This window comes from Athene cunicularia, assembly GCF_003259725.1.
Source record: "Athene cunicularia isolate RWA chromosome 2 unlocalized genomic scaffold, athCun1 chr2_part2, whole genome shotgun sequence".
NCBI classification, from domain to species: domain Eukaryota; kingdom Metazoa; phylum Chordata; class Aves; order Strigiformes; family Strigidae; genus Athene; species Athene cunicularia.
The window spans coordinates 858,967-865,816 of NW_020799096.1; the positions used below are offsets into that span (position 1 = coordinate 858,967).

Sequence of the window (6,850 nt, forward strand, 5' to 3'; positions counted from 1 at the left end):
CCATTTAGTTGAGGAGCACGTCCTGCTTCAGACTGAGGGCTTCACCTTTGAGCCTCGCTAGGGTCAGAGATGAGGGGTTTTACCCTCCTGAGGGAACCCAGTGAAACTGGATGAACACAGAAAACTTCCAAAAATTGCACTTCACACTTGCTTTTTAAAAATTTGTTTATATGGTCAGATGCCCACGAGACGATCCACAGCTCTCACCCCCATCGGAAGGTGCAGGCCTCCCTCCCACAGCGTGACAGAGCCAGTGCCTAGGGTGGGACATGGCTACGGGTATTCAGGGCTTTCTGCTAGTGCAGGGCTGGGGAGAAATGTCATCGGGGAGTTCCTCAGCAGGTAGTGGCAGGGCAAGGGGGAGGTAGGAAGAAGAATTCACTAGACTAGACTAGAATAGTTCAGCTGGAAGGGACTTACAGCGTCTATCCAGTACAACTGCCTGACCGCTTCAGTGCTACCCAAAGTTACAGCATGGTATTAAGGGCATTGTCCAAATGCCTCTCAAACACTGACAGACATGGAACATCAATCACATCTCCAGGAAGCCTGTTCCAGGGTTTGACCACCCTCCCGGTAAAGAAAAGTTTCCTCATGTCAAGTCTGAACATCCCCCGGCAACACAGCTCTGAGCCATTCCCACGCGTCCTGGCGCTGGGTACCAGGGAGAAGAGCTCAGCACCTCCCTCTGCCCTTCCCCTCCCCAGGAAGCTGCAGAGAGCGGTGAGGTCGCCCCTCAGCCTCCTCCTCTCCAAAGCAGACAAACCCAGAGCCCTCAGCCACTCCTCACAGGACATGTCTCCAGAGCCTTCACCAGCTCTGGTGCCCGCCTCTGGACACAGTCAAGTACCTTCACATCTTTTTTAAATAGTAGGACCCAGAGGCGCACACATTGCTCAACGTGAGGCCCCAGCAGGACTTAACACAGCAGAATAATCACCTATTTTAAGCAGCTGGTTTGTTGTGTTTGATGCACCCGGGATGTGGTTTGCCCTCTTGGCTGCCAGGGCACACACTGCTGACTCCTATGAGCCTGTCAACCAGCACCCCCAAACACCTTTCTGCAGGGCTGCTCTCCAGCCACTCCTCTCCCAGTTTAAACTTGTGCCCAGCATTACTCCTTCTCAGGTGCAGAATCCAGCATTTTGACTTGTTCAATTTCATGCCTTTGGTGATTGCTTCAATCTATTCACAACCATTTAGTATAATCAGCAAACTCACTAACTGTGCATTCAGCTCCTGCCTCCAGGTCATTGATACAAATATTGAACAGAAGTGGCCTAGAATTGAGCCCTGAAGAACAGTGCTGGTGACTGGTCACCAGCCAGATGTAGCCCAGTTCACTTCAACCCTTTGATCCCTGCCCTTCAGCCAGTTCTTCACCCAGCTCTCCATGACCCTGCTTATCTCACCACTGGACAACTTGTCCAGAAGGATGCGGGGAGGGACAGTAAACCACCTTTCAATCAGATTTGGTCCTTACATAGAGATATATGCAGAAATGGTTGCCTGCTCCCCTCTCTGTTGTGCTTGCTCACGTCTTTCCACGCCTCTTATTTCTCATCTACACTCTGAAACCAGTTGTCTGGGGTACAACTAATTAACCGCTGGGGATCAAGCGCTGACCTCAAAATTCTCTAAATAATAACAGATGTAGAAAAGTTAATTATGATAATAATAATATAATGTTGTGGGACAAAAATATTCATAATTTCTAAACACATTTTTAACATTTTCTTGGGGCCACTAGGAATCCTGGGGAACTCAGCATAACATATGTTCTGGCCACGCTTCTGCATGCTCAAAGGCTGGTGAATAAATAAAAATGGTCTTTTGCACCAGAGACCAGTTGCAAAATCATTTGGTAGTTCAGAAACCTTTCTAATGAAAAACCCATGTAATACACTGAATGCAGCATTTTTAATTAGCCAAACCACATAATATCATGTCAGAGCAGCAGTAGGGCCATCTCATTTGGTGATAAAACCAGACACAGAACACAACAGCATAGGTAGCCCTTGGGGGCACCAGGCAGTTACCCATTTTGTTAGGAAAAGCAGAAGGTGACATCACGTTCAGAAACAAAGGCCTTAATTTGGAAGTTACATGATTTTACACATTCTCAAAAGAGAAAACACAGTAGAAAAAGACAGCAGTAAAATAAAAATTGTATTCTGTAAATTTAACTCATACATTTCACAGATTCATTTCAAAACATTCAAGTCACACATATATAAGAGATATTAGCTGCTGGATTTTCTAAAAAGCTCTTATTACTTCAGGTCTATAAGAAAATTCTTCAATCACTTTGGGACTCATGGAGCTATTATAATTCAGCTTTGTTCTAAAATCTTCTGGCTAGTTTAATTCAATGTATTCATCATTCTGTTACATATAAAAGCTTCTGAAAGTCTTTGTCAATAAATGTCTTTCACAGATGTACAGCCTAAGTATTTAGAATAACTAAAAGTAACCAAAAGGTAGCCAAATCTTTCCCCATGTATACTGTTGTGTAGATGTTTTAAAACTTGTATACGTCTAGAACTGGTTACAAAAGCTGAATGTGCTGGATTTGGGTTGTTTTTTACAACACCTTTGTAACTTTTCTGGTTTCAAGAGAATGTACATGTGCTTTGTTTTCTACATGTAACTTAATTAATACACTGTAGTTCCGCAAGTCAAGCAAGGCATCTGTGCTGAATAAATTATTCTACCATGAATCAAGAAACATGTCTTGTGTCCCTTTTATCAGAAAGCTTTTGAAGCAAGCTGTCATCATATCATAATGAATGAACAAATTCCTTGACATTTAACATCATCCCGATCATAGTGTTTGCACAATGGAGGGTTAGGAAACACAGCAAGGTTTTATGTGGCTCATCATCTAAATAGCTAGATTAGATGCATCTGAGAACTTACTATCCCATTCCTACTTGTCATTACAGTTTCATTTGTTACTGTATGACAATCTGTTCAGACACACAGCTCAGTGCAGACACAGTGCCCTCATGTTCCTTTTTCTTTATGTTTCATTTTACATGTTTATTTGAGCTCTCTGCAATCTCAACCGATTGTGAAAAAGCTCTTCTTGATCTTGCTCATATTTGCTTGGGCACTGGTGATCTTTCCTCTGAGACTCTCTGGGTTTGTTTGCTTATTTGTAGAGCAAAGGATCAGCTGCTTCCAATTTCACTTTTATGCTAGCAGGAACCATATCTTAACCCATGGTCTGGCAGATGAAGCGTATCTAATATTTTCCCCAAGTGGGAATGGTGAAGTAACAGCGGAGACCTTGCAGGGGCCAAGATCAGACAATGACTTGACATGGACATGACATGATTTTTTTTTTCTCGATAAGACAAAAGATGGGGTGAAGTAATTTAATCTATTTCAAGCAACTTCTTTGAGATGCCAGATGGAAATGTGGTCATGAGAGATACTGATCCTAATAATGCTGTTTCAGAAATAATAAACACCATTGAGGTGACTGGCACTGCTCCTTTGTGCCTTATGTTAAAACACTTAGTTCATTCTGTCCAGCTGCAGTCTTTGCAAGGCAGAAGAGCATTGCTTTATTTTAATACTGCTTTTAAAATAAGAACTGGGAATTACATGTTTCTTCTGAATGTAGAAAGTGTCAATAAAAATTAATTTTATGGTTTTATCTGAGTTTCTGTGGAGACGCTCAGTGCTTGCAGCTGTAATTTTAAGGTGGGAAATAGGCTACAAGGGAAATAGGATGCCTGTGTGGATGTGGCATTTGCCTACCTCTTCATCTTTTCTCCCTCACTCCCCCAAGGGACTTTTGCCATTGATTGATTTCTGGCCAATCTGACAGCAAGGCAGCTTCTCCCCTCGCCCATGCCAGTACCGCATCTTCACAAGCTTTGGGAAAAATCAAAGGCTGGGTGGAGAAAACAGCCCCAGATCAGAGCTCAGTTGATGGGCAGAAGCATCATGAACGTGATGCTACCTCTGCACTGGTACAGGCTGGGGAAACTGGTTGGGAGCAACCCTATCAGGCAGCAAGGTAATACAAGAGGCCTACAACACGTCCTAACAGCAAAGATGGCCAGCAGCACCCTGGGCTCTCCTAACAGGAGCATGGTCAGGTAAAATCATTTCCCCCCTTTACTCAGAACTAGTTAGACCACATCTAGGTACTGTGTCCAGTTTTGGACCCTCCAGTACTGCAGCAAGTTCAGAGGAGGGCCCCCAGGATATTCAGGGCTGGAGCACCTACCCTGTGAAGGGACATTGATGGACCAGGGTAGGTTCAGCTGGGGAAAGAGTCAGCTTCAGGCTGGCCTGACAGCAGTCTCCCTGTGCCTGTGGCAGGGGGGTGTGTGGAGGGCTATCATCAAGGAGATAGGGTCAATCTCTTCAAAATGATACAGGGCAAGAGGACAAGGGCCAGCAGACGTAACTTGAAAGAGAGGTTCAGAGTGGATATAAGGGAATTACAGCTCCAGGCAGTGAAGCAGATTGCCTAAAGAGGCTGTACAGTCTCCATCCTTGTTGGTTTTCAAGACCCAGCAGGAAGAAGCTCTGAACGAACTGGTCTGATGACTTAGTTAACTCTGCTTTGAGCAGGAAGTTGGATTAGACACCTCCTGGGGTCCCTTCCAACCTGGGTTGTCCTATCACCTCATCAGTCAGCAGTGGTTGAGAACTGATGATGCCTGATATCAGCTAGCAGAGGGGACAGACTGCTAAAGAAGTTTTTAACGAAAATCTAAAATTATGATGGTGGTGCAGGTACACAAATGTAGGGAGCAAATTCAGAGGAAACCAGACTTCATTAATTTTGATGTCCTCTCAAAACTGCCTTTATCTTATATTTCCAGGGGCAAAATTGCCTTAATCTCTTTCAGAATTTTAAATACGGGGGTGTGTTGACAGTGAAACTTGTAACTTAGGAAGAAAACGAACTAACTCCCCATTTCTACTTTTATGCAAAGAGTGACATAAAACCAGCAATAACCTGACATTTTATTTGATAAACTTTTTTCTTAAATATTTCAAAGAAACTTGACTTGCAGTGGTACACAACCTGAAATTAGTTCCCTGACAGTCCCTCATGGTATCAGTTTCACTTGGGAAAAACTAATTAAATGTGAGTTCTCTTTGATGCGGGAAATAAATGTATTATAATCGCTCACCCTACAGGCAGACTAAGTGCTTAATTATACACAGAGTATGCACGGCACGACCAGAATCCATCGGCTCTTCCATGGGTGAGCAGTAGCGAGCAGGCCTGCCACCAAACAGACCAAAGAGGAACTGGTGATCAAGACCTTTTGGGTGCATACTCCATTTTTAATGATGTTTAGGCACTGAATATTTCCCTAAACATGTAGGAGGGGCAAAGTTAAGAATATGGTCACCAGAGGCAGTTTCTGTACTCCGTGTAGATGGAATTCATGTCGCTTTCTCCACTGAGCAGAGAAAGTAGCTTGGCCAACACTTAACTCCATAATAGAAAACTTGAATTGGGTTCCTTAGATGGGCTGATATGAGCGTGGGCTATAGTTCCCAGGCAAAGTCAATAGGGCTGCTTTCCTTCACGTTTCATTTGAAACATGCCACACAGCAAACAGCATGCAATTCAATTTATCTGCTTTAGAAGGGCAAAGGGCTGAGTCAACTCCACTGGATTGCTTCCTTGCTGCTCCTGCTTAGGATATTGCCTGATAAGCTGATCTTTGCTTACTGTGATTCAGCTTTAGACAAATCCTGAAATTACCTCCTGTGATAAAATATATGCATCTGCCATTGAATGTAACTGATCTATGACACCAATTTGAAAATTTCAGAGTCACTTCGGGTACAAACATAAATAGCAAATAATGATTTTTTTATTCTCATTTTTTACCTTATTTGTAAATCCTTGATATAGCCTTTGCTAATGATGCATCTATCCTTTTTACTACCCACTTGATGTGTGAGTAAACACAGCACTGACTGAAGCAATAAATTATTCCTAATCCCTTATTAAGAAACTAGCTAGGCCAATACAGAATGGGCCCAACTACTTCATTCACAGCCAGTTCTTAACTCTTTTCACACCACCACAGTCAGATTTAGACAATGTCCATTTCCAGCCAGCCTGCCAGAGCCCTTTTTAGTGGATTATACCTTTCTTCAATCCAAGAAACTGGCACAGATTTTTTGGAGCAATCTGTGACATGCAAATGCCAAAAAAAATTCCTTCTACAAAAGGGCAGAGACAAAGACTAAAAGGTAAGTACCTCAGCTCATTAACACAGACAAGGGGGAAATGCCAACGTGTTTAGATTCAAGGATTTGGTTCCGTTAATAACTAGCCCAGAGTTCCTAGAAGAAACTAAGAATTGCTGTCAGTAGCTTTCAAATCCTGTGTGTTGTGGAGACAGTGATTAAGAAAAAAAGCACTCCATTAAAAACTGCAGGGAGGAAAGGAGAGAAGAGTACAATCCTTCCCCCATCAGGAGAAAGTCAGGTGGGGGGAAGCAAGTCCAGATCTTTTGCAAGCTACAATAAATTCCAGCCAGCAAAGTGCAGAATCATAGTTTGCTCATCACCTTCATTGCTTCTCTTGTTATCCTGCCTGTTACCTCAGACTACCTGCTCATCACCTCTCCCCTCCCCAGTCTATTACTGGCGTGAACTGGCTTGCCACTTGCACTTCTTTTTGCTCCTTTCCTCCATCTTGCTATGCCAGTTCAGCCCACTGCCTGTGACACCCCATCATCCCATTTGCAGCCCCTGTCATTGCTGCCCTGATAGCTGCCATATCATTTTCTGCTATCTCTTATCATATCTTCTGTTTCAATTCTGTCTGCCCTTGCTGGGCTCATACCCCCCCCAC

The 6,850-nt window shown here is 43.5% G+C and overlaps 1 long non-coding RNA gene across 1 annotated transcript in view; it reads right to left on the bottom strand.

Annotated features, from left to right (window-relative positions):
- Window positions 1–6,850, bottom strand: part of LOC113477567 — a 14,216-nt gene that overhangs the window by 2,834 nt on the left and 4,532 nt on the right. Inside the window, exon 2 of the long non-coding RNA XR_003397926.1 lies at window positions 1,606–1,607. This is a non-coding gene — a long non-coding RNA (uncharacterized LOC113477567). The remainder of the gene's footprint in view (window positions 1–1,605; window positions 1,608–6,850) is intronic.